This window comes from Sinocyclocheilus grahami, unplaced genomic scaffold (genome assembly GCF_001515645.1).
Source record: "Sinocyclocheilus grahami isolate Dianchi unplaced genomic scaffold, SAMN03320097.WGS_v1.1 scaffold188.1, whole genome shotgun sequence".
Taxonomy (NCBI): domain Eukaryota; kingdom Metazoa; phylum Chordata; class Actinopteri; order Cypriniformes; family Cyprinidae; genus Sinocyclocheilus; species Sinocyclocheilus grahami.
The window spans coordinates 953325-969090 of NW_015505367.1; the positions used below are offsets into that span (position 1 = coordinate 953325).

The 15766-nt window shown below is 43.6% G+C and overlaps 1 pseudogene; it reads left to right on the forward strand.

The window, feature by feature from the left end:
* The window catches only part of LOC107594649 (retinal-specific ATP-binding cassette transporter-like), a 23618-nt pseudogene extending 12109 nt beyond the window's left edge, over nt 1-11509 (forward strand).
* The last annotated feature ends 4257 nt before the right edge of the window (nt 11510-15766 follow it).

A 15766-nucleotide genomic window follows, 5' to 3' on the forward strand; every position in this document is an offset into this window, starting at 1 on the left:
CACGGCGGGGCAAGGGACCTGGGGGGGCCACGGCGGGGCAGGGGACCTCGGGAGGCCACGGCGGAGCAGGGGACCTCGGGAGGCCACGGCGGAGTAGGGGACTCGGGAGGCCATGGTGGATCCTCTGTGGCCTTGGCTGGCTCAGCCACGGGTGTATGGCCCCCCCCCCCAAAATCTTCTTGGGGAAATCCAGGAATCCTGGGGGTCGCTCTGGAGGAGCGGGCTCTGGTCGGCGCTCTGGAGGAGCGGGCACTTGGTGGAGCTGTCACGGGAGCGAGCTCTGGGGGTGGAGCTGTCACGGGAGCGAGCTCTGGGGGTGGAGCTCTTCCTGGGCTGAACTGGGGATCAGGAACCCTTCCTGGGCTTGACTGGGGATCAGGAGCCCTTCTTGGGCTCGACTGGGGATCCGGAGCCCTTCTTGGGCTCGACTGGGGATCCGGAGCCCTCCGTGGGCTCGACTCGGGATCAGGAGCCCTCCGTGGGCTCGACTCGGGATCAGGAGCCCTCCGTGGGCTCGACTCGGGATCAGGAGCCCTCCGTGGGCTTGACTCGGGATCAGGAGCCCTCCGTGGGCTTAGGACAGAGACAGTGCTGGGATGAGATGGAACGTTTGGATGGTCAGGAGCCCTCCGTGGGCTTAACTCGGGATCAGGAGCCCTCCGTGGGCTTAACTCGGGATCAGGAGCCCTCCGTGGGCTTAACTCGGGATCAGGAGCCCTCCGTGGGCTTAACTCGGGAACAGGAGCCCTCCCTGGGCTTAACTCGGGAACAGCCCGCACTTCTGGGCTGAAGACAGAGACGGTGCTGGGATGAGATGGGTAACCAGATCCTTTGGATGGGTATGTGGAGGGTCCGGGCGAGGGGTGAGCTGGTGCAGCGGGGTGGTTTTCGGGAGGGACTGGATTCATGACAGAGACTGGCGGGCTTGAGAGCGCTGGTTTAGGGATGCCAGCTGCCCGTGCCGACACCAGCGGTGGGTCCTCCACGCTGGAAGCCAGCAGGAGCCCTCCGTGGGCTCGACTCGGGATCAGGAGCCCTCCGTGGGCTCGACTCGGGATCAGGAGCCCTCCGTGGGCTCGACTCGGGATCAGGAGCCCTCCGTGGGCTCGACTCGGGATCAGGAGCCCTCCGTGGGCTCGACTCGGGATCAGGAGCCCTCCGTGGGCTTAACTCGGGAACAGGAGCCCTCCCTGGGCTTAACTCGGGAACAGGAGCCCTCCCTGGGCTTAACTCGGGAACAGGAGCCCTCCCTGGGCTTAACTCGGGAACAGGAGCCCTCCCTGGGCTTAACTCGGGAACAGGAGCCCTCCCTGGGCTTAACTCGGGAACAGGAGCCCTCCCTGGGCTTAACTCGGGAACAGCCCGCACTTCTGGGCTGAAGACAGAGACGGTGCTGGGATGAGATGGGTAACCGGATCCTTTGTATGGGTATGTGGAGGGTCCGGGCGAGGGGTGAGCTGGTGCAGCGGGGTGGTTTTCGGGAGGGACTGGATTCATGACAGAGACTGGCGGGCTTGAGAGCGCTGGTTTAGGGATGCCAGCTGCCCGTGCCGACACCAGCGGTGGGTCCTCCACGCTGGAAGCCAGACTGGGATACAGAAGAACAGTCCTTGATCTGGGTGCAACAGACAGGAAATGACAGGATTTTGAGCAAACAGCCGTCATGTGACGTGACTCTGGATGATCAGCTGAGATCTGACTAGACTCGTGAAGACCCGCTGTGACTTGATCTGCCTCATGAAGAACAGCTGTAAATTGACTGGTCTCATGAAGATCTGTGGTGACTTGACTAGACTCATGACGATCAACTGTGACTAGACCTGACTCATGATGATCACCTGTGACTTGACTAGACTCATGACTATCAGCTGTGACTAGACTCGACTCCGGAAGACCAACTTCTTCTACCTCCAGATTAACTCCATTTAGATACAGGACCTGATTAACCAGCTCGATCAGGGGAAAGCTATACGTGGGAAGAGCACCGCTGATTACGTCATCATCCAGCCCCAGCCGAAAACAGACCCAGAGGACAGACTCCAACCAGCTCACCCGGTGAGAGAGCTCTAGGAACTCCTCCACATACCTCTCCAAATCCCGACCACCCTGCCGCAGACACCAAAGCCTGTCTTCAGCCGTTGACATCTCGTTTTCGGTCAGTTATTCTGTCCCGCTGTTGCTGTGCCAGGGAACAGGCAGGACGACGAGGATGAAGGATACAATAAACCTTTAATAATTTGACAAGAGGGTAGGAGCACACGCACAGAATAACATTCACAATAACTGACAAACTGGAACACAATGGACAGGAACTGATATAGGGTGGATAACGAGGGGCAGACAGGTGAGCACAATGAGGTGATTAACTAATAATGAGAACAGGAACAACCAAATAAGGACACAGAGGGAGAAACCATACTTGACAGTCCACAGGGGTGTGACATATGTAGTCAGGAAATCAGAAACCCTGAAATCTGATACACATTGTTTCAATTGTTTTCATACATAAATATAAATACTAAACAAGTGTATGGATAATTTTAAGTGTATGGATTTGTTTAAGAAAAACATAAAGTCTTGTAGTGAGTAAAATGCTGCTTTTCCTTTTGGACAGTCTCACCACATCAGTGGATGCAGTGGTGGCCATTTGCGTCATCTTTGCCATGTCCTTCATCCCAGCCAGCTTCATCCTCTACCTCATTCAGGAACGTGTCACCAAGGCCAAGCATCTGCAATTTGTTAGTGGAGTCAGCCCTCTGGTCTACTGGGTCGCCAACTTTTTCTGGGACATGGTGAGATTCATCAGCATTGTGTGTTAACAAGGGCAGTTCTGAGAAATGTCAGTCATTAGTCATTGCAAAGTGTGTTTGGATTACCGCTTGATTGCTCACATCCCTTTTGTTTGTTTGTGCCAGATGAACTACTCTGTCAGCACAGCAATGGTTGTGGGCATTTTCGTGGCTTTTGATAAGAAATGCTACACGTCACCGACCAATCTGCCAGCACTGGTCGCTTTGCTTTGTCTCTATGGGTCAGTCAGTGACTTATGTAGGTTCAGACTCATTTGAAGAAAATCAGCTAAGCACAACAGTGATTTTTCTTTCACTCTTCTCTATGCAGGTGGTCAGTGACGCCCATGATGTACCCCATGTCCTACATGTTCAATGTACCCAGCACGGCATATGTGTCCCTCTCCTGCATCAACCTTTTCATTGGTATCAACAGTAGCGCCATCACCTTCATCTTAGAGCTCTTTGAAAACAACAGGGTATATTTTTATGTCAGTTTTTGTTATAATTTAAATGATACATTATAAGTTAGTACCTTTTAGTCTCAGTAATGCTTTAAAGTTACACAGAAAAAAAGTCCATGTTTACCGATAAAGTAACAATTGTCTGGTTCCTTATTTTGCAGTAATTGCTTGTGTTTTTTCTTCACAAATGCTTCAGTCTCTGCTAATGTTTAATGAGGTGTTGAAGAAGGTGTTACTGGTCTTCCCTCACTTCTGTCTCGGTCGAGGTCTCATTGATATGGCCATGAACCAAGCCGTAACTGATGTCTATGCCCGATTTGGTAAGTTTATCTATTAACAGTGTTGGGCAGTAACGCATTACTTAGTAATGTAGCGTTACTGTAATTTGGTTACTATTTTAGTAACGGAGTAATTTAACGAGTTATAATTTTCAAAATCGTAATTAGAGTATAGTTACAAGCTGAGGTCTCTGTACGTTACTGCCGTGTTACATTGCTGACAGAATGCAGTGTTTTATCATCTAGATTGTAAAAAGGATGTAGCACACGCACTGTCGAGTCAAGTGCCAGTGGATTAGAGACCTGAGAAGATGGGCGAGTGCTGCTGTGGGCGGGTACAGACACTCGTGGGTGTGCGGGATGCGGGAGAATAAAATGATTCACGGGACTCCCGCAAAATAGAAATATCTAAACATAAAATATCTAAAACAAATAAATTGTTATTAATCTATTGCACAAAAGAAACATGAACTAATATAAAATATAAACAATTAACATGTGCAAGCGTATGCAGAGTTTCTATTTAGGCTATGACACGTGTTTGCAGCGTTGAGCAATGCAGTGCTGAAATTTGCGTGCTCACGAATCCTCTCATTATAACACACGAATTGTAGACATTATGAAAGATTCATTATGCATATATTTATAATGTTATAACAGAGATTTGTGAGATTGCGATAAACTGAGATGTCTTTTAAAGATTATTGCAGTGCTCTTTGCTGGCATTTGCTGCCAAACCATGCACGCAGCAGCTGCTTGCTTTAGTTAAAAATAACAGTGTTCTGTGAATGTTGATGCTTTAATAACAAATATTTATCGGGAGCGTGTATGCTGAGATTTCATAAATTTAATGGAGAAAAAAGTAACGTAACTAGTAATGTAATTAATTACTAATTACTTTTGAAATAAAGTAATCAGAACAGTAACGTGATTACTTTTAAAAGAAGTAATCAGCAATCAGTAATTTGATTAAATTTTCAGAGTAACTTGCCCAACACTGTCTATTAACAATACGTAATAATGAAACAACAGTTGTTGTCATGCCTGTTCAAATTGACAATGTTATCTCCTCAGATTTTTGAAAGTGGATTTGAATGCAATTTCTAAAAATAATTCAGTCCATCTCTAAAAAAAATTAAGCATGCGTATAAAAAGTGTGTCTAAAATTCTGCAGAAAACATATATTCACTTGTCTAAATCCAATTGAACTGCATCTTCTCGCCTCAAAATTCGTAGATTAGTGACCCTGGACCACAAAACCAGTCATAAGGGTCAGTTTTTCAAAATTTTTCGAGATTTAATCTGAAAGCTTTCCATTGATGTATGGTTTGTTAGGATAGGACTATATTTGGGCGAGATACAACTATTTGAAAATCTGGAATCTGAGGGTGCAAAAAAATCTAAATATTGAGAAAATCGCCTTTAAAGTTGTCCAAATGAAGTTCTTAGCCATGTATTTTAGTAATTAAAAATCAAGTTTTAATATATTTACAGTAGGAAATTTACAAAATATCTTCATGGAACATGATCTTTACTTAATAACCTAATGATTTTTGGCATAAAAGAAAAATCAATAATTTTGACCCATACAATGTATTTTTTGGCTATTGCTACAAATATACCCCAGCGACTTAAGACTGGTTTTGTGCTCCAGGGTCACATTATTCTCCTGTGAAACACAAAGAAAAAATGTCACAGTCTTATCCTGTTGTTTATATTATATCATATCATATTATATTATATTATCACTAAGGCTGCATTTATTTGATCAATAATACCAGTAAAATAGTGAAGTATCATTACAATTTGAAATAACTGTTTGCTATTTGAATATATTGTGATGCAAAGCTGAATTTTCAGCAGCCATTACTTTAGTCTTCAGGATCACATGATCCTTTGGTGATTTGGTGCTCAAATAACATTTCTTATTACTATCAATGTTGAAAACATTTGTACATTTTTTCAGGAATATTTGATGATTTGAAGTTCAAACCTTTTGTAAAGACTTCCACTTTTGATTAATTTTATGTGTCCTTGCTGAATAAAAGTGTTAATGTCTAAAAAAAGTGGGAAAACTGTACTTTTAGCCTTAATGTATAATGTATTACAAAGGTATTCATAATGTGTGTTGTAATGCATTATATATTTTTATTAATAATTGAAACCAAAGTTAAAATGCATTATATATTGATAATATAATGTGTTCACCATGTGTTTTAATGCAGTGTACTTTCTAAAGGTTTAACAATCAAGAAACAAGGTGCGTTACAAGACCAAACTAATGCATCAAAACTACTTTTATAATGCAATATATATAAAGGCGTTGTACCTAAAATGTTACCAGAAATCTTACTGACCTGGTAGTGTTAATAATATTAATCAAAAATTGCTAAATAACACTGCTAATATGGAGAACTATGGTAACAAGTGAGGCAGAACTGCCACTGGTGACTCCACAAAAGTAAAATTGCATGATGCAATTTGGATGTTTAATCTTGTGATGATAAGACAACTGTCCTTACAATAAATTCTGTTTTGGCACAGGGGAGGAGTTTTCCATGGATCCATTCAGATGGAACTTTGTGGGGAAGAATCTCTTCTGTATGGCTGTGGAGGGTTTTGTCTATTTCATCTTTAATCTGCTCATCCAGTACAATTTTTTTCTTGATCACTGGTGAGGACAAAAAGACATATTCATATTTTCTGAGATTCTGCTCAGTTTCATATCATGTATGTCCAGATTTTTACTCTACAGCTGCAAAAACAAAACAAAAAAACATTTAAAAAGTTACCTTTAATCTGTTATATTAATATTTAATTGCTTTACTTTGTGTTTTCCACACTGTATCTTAAAACAGCATATGATGGTAACTATTATTTCTGTCTATTATTTGTGTAGGGTGTCATACTATGGGAAGAGTCCAGTTAAAGATGAAGATGATGATGTAGCTCAGGAGAGAGAGCGCATTTATAAAGGAGGAAACAAGAATGACATCCTTCTAATCCGAGACTTGTCAAAAGTAAGTGGCCAGACCAAAGGTACTTCGCACCGGAGGAAACTTTTCATAGCTCCTAGAACTACGCTGTGCGAAAGCACCTCAAGTGACTAAGATAAAAAGCATCCATTTTATATTTTGTAAGCTATGTCAGAGTTTAACTTGTAGCATTTTTAATTACCATTATTGCCGTGCTAAAGAGTACAGTCTCATCTTAGACATACAGGCGCAGAAAACGACCAGCAGTGGACAAAATCTGTGTAGGAGTTCCAGCAGGAGAGGTATCACCGAAAATACTTTTTATGTGTATCATTTCTAAGCCGTACTGTTGCTCCGATTGAAATGAATGACCGAACAGTAATGTGGGAATCAACTTAAATGTTTTCTGCAGTGCTTTGGGCTTCTTGGTGTAAATGGTGCAGGTAAAACCACAACCTTTAAAATGCTGACCGGAGACACGGATGTGACATCAGGGGAGGCGTCAGTAGCTGGATACAGGTAATATACAAAGATATAAAGAGTTGTTTATCTGCATTGGATGCACATGCTAAACATGAACTGTGTTTTTCTTCAGTATTCTCACCAATATCCTGGATGTGCACCAGAATATGGGCTACTGCCCTCAGTTTGATGCCATAGACGAGCTGCTGACGGGAAGGGAGCACCTGTACCTGTACGCTCGCCTCCGCGGGATCCCTGAATCTGAGATTAGCCGAGTAAGTCTCACAGCCAAACACCTCATTCACCTTGGTCAAAGAAATTTTCAATCTGACTTAAAGGAAAAGTTCACTCTAAAATGAAAGTTTGCTGAAAATGGACACACCTCAGGCCATCCAAGATGTAGATGAGTTTGTCTCTTCACCAGAACATATTTGGAGAAATTTGCATTACATCACTCGCTCATCCTCTGCAGTGAATGGGTGCCGTCGAATTGAGAGTCCAAACAGTTTATAAACAATCACAATAATCCACAAATAATCCACACGACACACCACAGTCCATCAAGTTATGTGTTGGGAACTGAAAAGCTGTGTGTTTGTAAGAAACATCCATCATTTTAACTTTAAATCATCACTTAAACCTAGCCAAAATATGAGTCTATAAACTATAATAATAATGCTTACTCCATTGATAAAGTCCATCCCGTGTTGTCTGCTCACATCAAAATCTTTTTTACACAGCTTCACTATCACTTCACTGTCACTTCACAAGACAAATATTGATGGACTGAAGTTGTGTGGATTACTTGTCAATTATTGTGATGTTTTTATCAGCTATTTGGACTCTCATTCTGATGGCACCAATTAACACACCCCACACCATCATCTCAGACCACGATTTCCACCGAGGGGGACCAAAAGCAACAATCTGCACCAGGGCCCTAACTATGCCAGTGGTGAGCAAGTGATGTAATGCTAAATTTCTCCAAATTGGTTCTGATAAAGAAACAAACTCATCTACATCTTGAATGAAGTAAATTTACAATTCTGGGTGAATTATTCCTTTATAGGTTGCCTATGGTGTATTCTAACTAGGGTACTGCGTCCCATCCAAGAAGACACTATCATTGCCTTACCACTTCCAAAGTGTGTGCTAGATTCCTGAGCTGTGCAGCATCAAGCACCAAGTTATTTTTTTCAGTAATACGATTTATTTGCAGCAGGCAGGGAGTTGCTTCAGACACATCAGAGCAACACCCTGACAAGAAAAATACACACGCTTTTATACCTTGATGATCATGTTTAAAATAACCAAGTTGCATAAGGCTTGCACATGCTTTACAGTGTTCTACAGGTTACACTCATACCGGCCTTGCTTGCAGCTGACAGTTTTCCCAGTTTAGTCACTTTAGAGTCCATTTAGAGTCTGTTTAATCTTGTGATGATAAGCATACAGTTGGTGCATGGCCTTAGCGTGGCAACTGGAATTATAAAACATACTCATTCCAGTTGTTTCTGAGGCCTGTTATTTAAAAGTATCCTTGACCTTCCTAGAAGCATAAGCATGCTCAGGACATATTGTAATTTCAGGTTACAACATAAGCATATTATTTTGAGAGCATACAATCCTAATAATCCTTATAACAATTCCATAAAAACAAAAAAACTAAAATTCACTCATCAACAAAAAAATTCCACCACAACACACGTCACACAATAGTACACAACCTTAGGTTCATTCCACACTTAATTTTACACAAACAACTGCAATACGTTAGGCTGTTACTGATATACTGTTAACTGATAAGCATTCTGTTACAGTCTTTATTATTGTGTACTGTATGATTGTATGTTTTCTGTAGGTGGCCGAGTGGGGGATTCAGAAGCTGGGTCTGTCTGAATATGCAGGAAACTGTGCTGGTACCTACAGCGGGGGCAACAAGAGGAAACTGTCTACTGCTATTGCTATGATTGGCTGTCCTCCTCTAGTGCTCCTGGTATGTTTTTCCTAAGCGTTCTCAGTGTCATCGTGCAAAACAAAAACATTGGTGTAATTTAACTCTGTAAATGAATGTAGGATGAGCCCACCACAGGAATGGACCCTCACTCCCGTCGCTTCCTGTGGACCGCCATTCTGAGTATCATCCGTGATGGGAGGGCAGTCGTTTTGACGTCTCACAGGCAAGAATTTAAAATTAACGCTGGGTTTCCCAAACAGGGTTTACGGACCATTTGGTGTTTTTGAATGAAACAATTGATGAAACATTAACATTCTAACATTAAAATCCACAAATGGGACTGCACAATTAATCAAAATAAAACTGAAATAGTGATATGTCTTATTAAATAACAATTTTCGAATAAAAGGTTGCTATATAAAAATGAGTAGAGCATCAGAATGTTTATTTACATGCACACAGCTTGTAATGTAGTGTTTTTAGAGTGGCTTGGTTCATAGTAAATAAAAGTAAATCAGTTGCAATATGAGACATTGACATATCAAATGTCATATCACAGTTCAAATTCCCAATCACCAAATAATCACACATACTTTTTTGGCATAGTCGTGCAGCCCTAAATAATTTAATAATAAAAAGATTATTTTGTTTACTTGCATGTCATGTGACCATTACCCAACACAAGAGAACTGTAAACATCATGCAAATGTGTTGTTAAATTATTGAAACATTAACTTAAAATCTCAGGGGGTACGTCACGTAATATATATTTTATGTCTAAGTGGTTTGGCTGACAAAAAAGTTTGGGAACCCCTGTGTGAATGCTATAACATTCATAATTTGTTACTTAGTGACTTAAATATCTCAAGCTGACGCTAAAATGATTTTTAAAAAAAATAATTTTTAATAAAAATCATTATTAAGTAAAATAATTTAAATAAATAAATGCATTTATTTATTTTTTGCATTTACAGTATGGAAGAGTGTGAAGCTCTTTGTACTCGCTTGGCCATCATGGTCAACGGGACATTTAAGTGTCTGGGCACAATCCAGCATCTGAAATACAAGTGAGTATGTTCTTTTGGAAAGTCTTACAATTTTAAGTCAAGTATGTAATTTCCATATTATCACAAATCAACTAAATTGTTTTTCCAGCCTTAAATTCTTAACTTTGAAAGGTGATATGCAAAACAACGTTAATCCATGAAATGGTCAACAATACAAGCGCATGCTTAGTTTTACATGTATTGTGCATATTGATTGTGCTTGTGGACAGGTTTGGAGGTGGCTATGTAGTCACGATGAAGATCAAAGCTGAAAAAGCAGGCATGCCTCCTGACCTGATCCCGGCCGAGTCCTTTATGGAAAGCAGCTTCCCAGGATGTCTACAACGAGAGAAACACTACAACACTTTACAATATGAAATCGCTGCTGCCTCACTGGCGCGAGTCTTCCAGCTGGTGTTGACCAACAAGGAGAGACTGAACATTGAGGACTACTCTGTGTCTCAGACCACATTAGACCAGGTAACTTCATCATCGAGTCATAACCAGCTGCGATGTGTAAAGCTTCAAGCAACAAATCTCTTTCACGTCAGTCCATACCAGCTGTCAGCAGCATGTTAAGACTTTAAGTTATTTTAGCATTTCACTTTTACTGCAGACAAGAAAAATAGCTTGATGCTGTAAAATCAACATGCTGTGCTCTAGGGACCTTCCGTTAGAAATTAATTATTGGTTACTGAGATTGAATACGATTTGCTCAGCAGATGTGACTGACAGGACTAACAGCTCATCTGTTTCACTGCCTTACAGGTGTTTGTGAGTTTTGCTAAGCAGCAGTCAGGAGAAGATAATGCTCAGCTCAGAGCATCAGTGCCGAGGCGAGACACAAAGGTCTCACCGCTATGAAGAGTTGCGACGACAAACAGTTAAGATGAACTCTAATGCTTCAAAAGGACTCATGGCTGACAACACATTACACCATGTTGTTTATGAGGTTCCTAAAGCCTTTTATATATGTATTTATACAACATATGTATTTATACACAAAACCTTCTGCATCTATTTGAAGTTGTACAAATGTCATAGATTTTGTTTTCACAGTATATAAAATTTTTTAACATCTGCCCTCAGTCTACAGCACTCTGAGCTAAAGGTCAATCTCCACCCACTGAAAGAAAAAAACCTCCACAGATTAAAGTAATAGTCTACTCAAAAATAAAAATTCCGTGTTTTTTTCGTTTTTCTTTTTTGAGCATCTTGCTTGGGAACATAAGATATTGTGAATAATGTTAGTAAACAAACAGTTTTGGTTCACATTGACTTCCATTATATGAATAAAAATACAATGGAAGTCAAATGGAACCAAAATTGTTTGGTTACTAACATTTTTCACAATATATTATTTTGGGCAGAAATAGGCTTGATAGGCATGAGTGTGAGTAAATGATTTTTGTGTGAACTATCCTTTTAAAGTAGTTGTATAAAATGCTTATAAATATAAAATTTCCACACAAAATTACTTTTTGGTTTCCAAGCTATTTAAATTGTATTTATTATATTTATACATTTGTAAATATTAGTGTTCCCTTTCATGGGAACTTCGAACTGCGTCCTCTAGGGGTCACTATGGGGGACGCCTCGTCGTGACCCGTGTCTGAAGCATACATTGAAAAAACACCAACTCGTTGGCCAGCGACAGCCATGACGTCACTACTGGTGCGACTATAGTATAAATAGGCGACGGGAGCACACATCTTTCTCTTCTTCGTCTTCATTGACTGTTCTGTTTGAAGCGTGCATTTCCAAGGAAAAAGTAAGAGCTATCTCTATTCATTATGGCGAGCACTAGCAGAGCATTTAGAAGGTGTGTGCCTCCGTGTCATCGCTATTTGACACCAGATGACACACACGATCGATGTGTTGCATGTTTGGGCGAAGAGCACGCACGCGATGTCCTCAAGGGGGCAATCTGCGTGTATTGCGAGCGTTTTCCAAAGAAAAAGCTCCGTTCTTGTTTGTCTCTCTTTTCGAGTAAAGAGGGGCAGCCATCTGCTTCCCCATGTTTGGGCGAAGAGCACGCACGCGATGTCCTCAAGGGGGCAATCTGCGTGTATTGCGAGCGTTTTCCAAAGAAAAAGCTCCGTTCTTGTTTGTCTCTCTTTTCGAGTAAAGAGGGGCAGCCATCTGCTTCCCGCGGTTCAGGACCCACTGCTGCTGAGGCACGGAGGAGAATGAGCTTGTGGGTTTCGCAGGTGGACCTGGCCGATGGGTTTAAGGAGGGGCTTTCCCTCTCGCGTTCATCGGCGGCGGGAGAGAGACAGCCGCCAGAGGATGATATTCTCTCTTTAACATCATCTGATCCGGGGGCCAGTGCTCTGCTGGGTTCAGCCCAGGAAGAGCAGGAAATGGATGAAGAGAGCGAAGAAGCTGAGGCTGAGCCTTCTCAATCCTCCTGCCCTGCGTATGACGAGCCCTTAGAGGTTATGGATCGTGCCACGACGAGGCTCGACTTGCCATGGAAGCGGACTAAGGAAGTGACGTTGTGAGGTCGTCTCGAGGAACGTTATCTTTCTGGCCATAACCCTCCAGCTCCATACTGAGATCGAGAAGGAATGGAAGAAGCCACTTTCCTCACGCATTCATCGGTTTCAGCATACCAGTTATGCGAACATCGAGGCGAATGCCCCCTGTAGAAGAGACGCTAGCTAGCTATCTCTCTATGGGTGAGACATCGTCTCTCAAAACTCCCTCCTTGCCATCCATGCCTCTTCAAGCCCTTAGAGGTTATGGATCGTGCCACGACGAGGCTCGACTTGCCATGGAAGCGGACTAAGGAAGTGACGTTGTGAGGTCGTCTCGAGGAACGTTATCTTTCTGGCCATAACCCTCCAGCTCAGGTGAGTCTTCCTTTCCTTCCTGATCTCCATACTGAGATCGAGAAGGAATGGAAGAAGCCGTTTTCCTCACGCATCCATCGGTTTCAGCATACCAGTTATGCGAATATCGAGGCGGTGCGCGAAAACGGCTATGAGAGAATGCCCCCTGTAGAAGAGACGCTAGCTAGCTATCTCTCTATGGGAGCGACATCATCTCTCAAAACTCCCTCCTTGCCATCCGTGCCCCTTCAAACTACATCTCGCTTGAATGGCAAGGCATACTGAATGGCTGAGTTGCGCCGCACCACGGATCTTGCTCTTCGTGCTACTAAACAGGCTGCCTTTGCCATTGGCAGATCTATGGCGGCAATGGTAGTGACGGAGAGGCATCTGTGGGTAAACCTGGCAGACATCGGGAAGAAAGAGAGGGGCTTTCTTCTCGATGCCCCGGTTTCGCACTCTGAACTTTTTGGTACATCCGTTGAGACGGTCATCGAAAAGTTCAGGGAGGCGAAGGCACGCTCAGCGGCCTTCAAAACCTTCATTCCACGAAGGTCCAGGTCTGAGCCCGAACAACCCAGGGGTCCTGGCCCGTCTCAGTTTGAGGATCAGAGACGAGCACAGAGGGCTAGTGTCGCGACTCCCGCTCCTCCTCCGCATGCGGGTAGGGGTAGGAAGTATCGTGGGTCAAAGGGAGGTAGGCAAGACTTGAGGGATGTGATCCAGGCAAGGTGTCAGCGCTCTCGTCCGGATCAGAGTAATACTTAGGTATCCACTCTTTTTCCTCAGGGGGTGTAACATCTACCCCTTTTTTCTTCCCCTTCCTAATCCTGTAACCACCATATCTCCACCTGACCGAGGTCAGGTGGAAGCTTCCTGCATAACAGTCTCCTTCTGGACCTATGATGTTTTGGTTGGTTCTATGGTTAATCATAGTAACCACCTTACTGAAGGTCCGGTCTAGAGCTTTTCCGGACAGAGCTCCAACGCGGGAGCCGTGGTGGGTGAGTACGATCCATGTCTAATATATGTATGTGCTATGAAACTGGTGGTTGTGTGTACCCTTCTGCTAGTTTCTTTGCAGTGTTTCCCGTGCTGGGTTCAGAAACCGGGTGCTCGACTTGCAGTGTTTATTTCACTCGTCGAGATATGTCCAGAAGGTAAGTAAGGTTTCATACTTCCTGGATCATGCGGCCATAACACAGGCTTCTGCGGGAGTTTTGTGATTATCAGGCCCCCGGTGTCACTGCAAAGAATTTCCTGGACGTCCAGGCTGGGGTTTACGCTTTCATGCTACCCTGACTGGTCTACCGTATCCGGGTCGCCCTGAGGGGTGTTTCCCGATCACCAGGATATCCCCTTGAGGCATCACCCCCCTCACCATTGAGGGTTATTGTGAGTATGATGTCTCTTTCGAGCGTTAATCCTCTCTGAGGAGTTACTTGAGGGATGTGATCCAGGCAAGGTGTCAGCGCTCTCGTCCGGATCAGAGTAATACTTAGGTATCCACTCTTTTTCCTCAGGGGGTGTAACATCTTCCCCTTCCTAATTCCCCTGTAACCACATCTCTCCACCTGACCGAGGTTAGGTAAAAGCTTCCTGCATAACAGTCTCCCACTGGACCTATGATGTTTTGGTTGGTTCTATGGCTAAATCATAGTGACCACCTTACTGATGGTCCGGTCTAGAGGCTTCTCCGGACAGAGCTCCGATGCGGCAACCATGGTGGGTGAGTACAATCCATGTCTATAATATGTATATATGAATATATATGTGTATCTAATGAGATTGGTGGTTGTGTGTTACCTTCTGCTAGTTTTTTTGCAGTGTTCCCGGGACCTGTGTGTTTCTGCACCCCCTTTTTTCTAGGATAAGTCCTCGATGAGGCCCCTCTGCCAGGTTCAGAACCAGGTGCTCGACTTGCAGTGTGTATTTCACTCGTCGATGTATGTCCAGACGGTAAGAAAAGCTGGGTTTCGGCTTCATACTTTCCTGGATCATGTGGCCATAACACAGGCTTCTGCGGGAGCCTTCGTGATCATCGGGCCCCTGGCGCGTCACTGCAAAAAATATCCCCTCTTGCTGAGGCATTACGGGAACCTTCCTGTGTAAATGCTGTCTCGGGCAGTGCTTCCCTCGCTTTTGAGGGTTGTATTTGAGCTTGCCTGTCCTGTTTGGCCCAGTACTTCCAGGTATCTGTAATCAGATGCTTGGAAAAATCTAAATCCAAATACTATGGTAAGTGCACACGTAAGCTTTGCGCACGTTTCTACAAATCCACATGAGTGGTAAGTGTGCATGTTATGCTTTGCCTACTTCCTAAAAACCACATAAGTGGTAAGTGTGCACGTTATGCTTTGCCACTTTTCTGAAATCCTGTATGGCAGGGGGTACGCGTTATTGACCTTGTTCCCTTTCTCCGAGTTGGTTAGACCCCCGGTACCTTGGGTTCCACTCAACTAGTGTGGCTCTGTCGACACACTCTGGAAGCATAGCTCCCCTCATCATTGAGGGTTGTATTTGAGCTTGCCTGTCCTGTTTGGCCCAGTACTTCCAGGTATCTGTAATCAGATGCTTGGAAAAATCTAAATCCAAATACTATGGTAAGTGCACACGTAAGCTTTGCGCACGTTTCTACAAATCCACATAAGTGGTAAGTGTGCACGTTATGCTTTGCCACTTTTCTGAAATCCTGTATGGCAGGGGTTACGCGTTATTGACCTTGTTCCCTTTCTCCGAGTTGGTTAGACCCCCGGTACCTTGGGTTCCACTCAACTAGTGTGGCTCTGTCGACACACTCTGGAAGCATAGCTCCCCTCATCATTGAGGGTTGTATTTGAGCTTGCCTCTCCTGTTGGCCTAGTACTTCCGGGTATCTGTAAACAGATGCTTGGGAAACTCTAAAATCAATACTATTATAAGTGCACATGTTAAGCTTTGCGCACTTTCTACAAATCCACA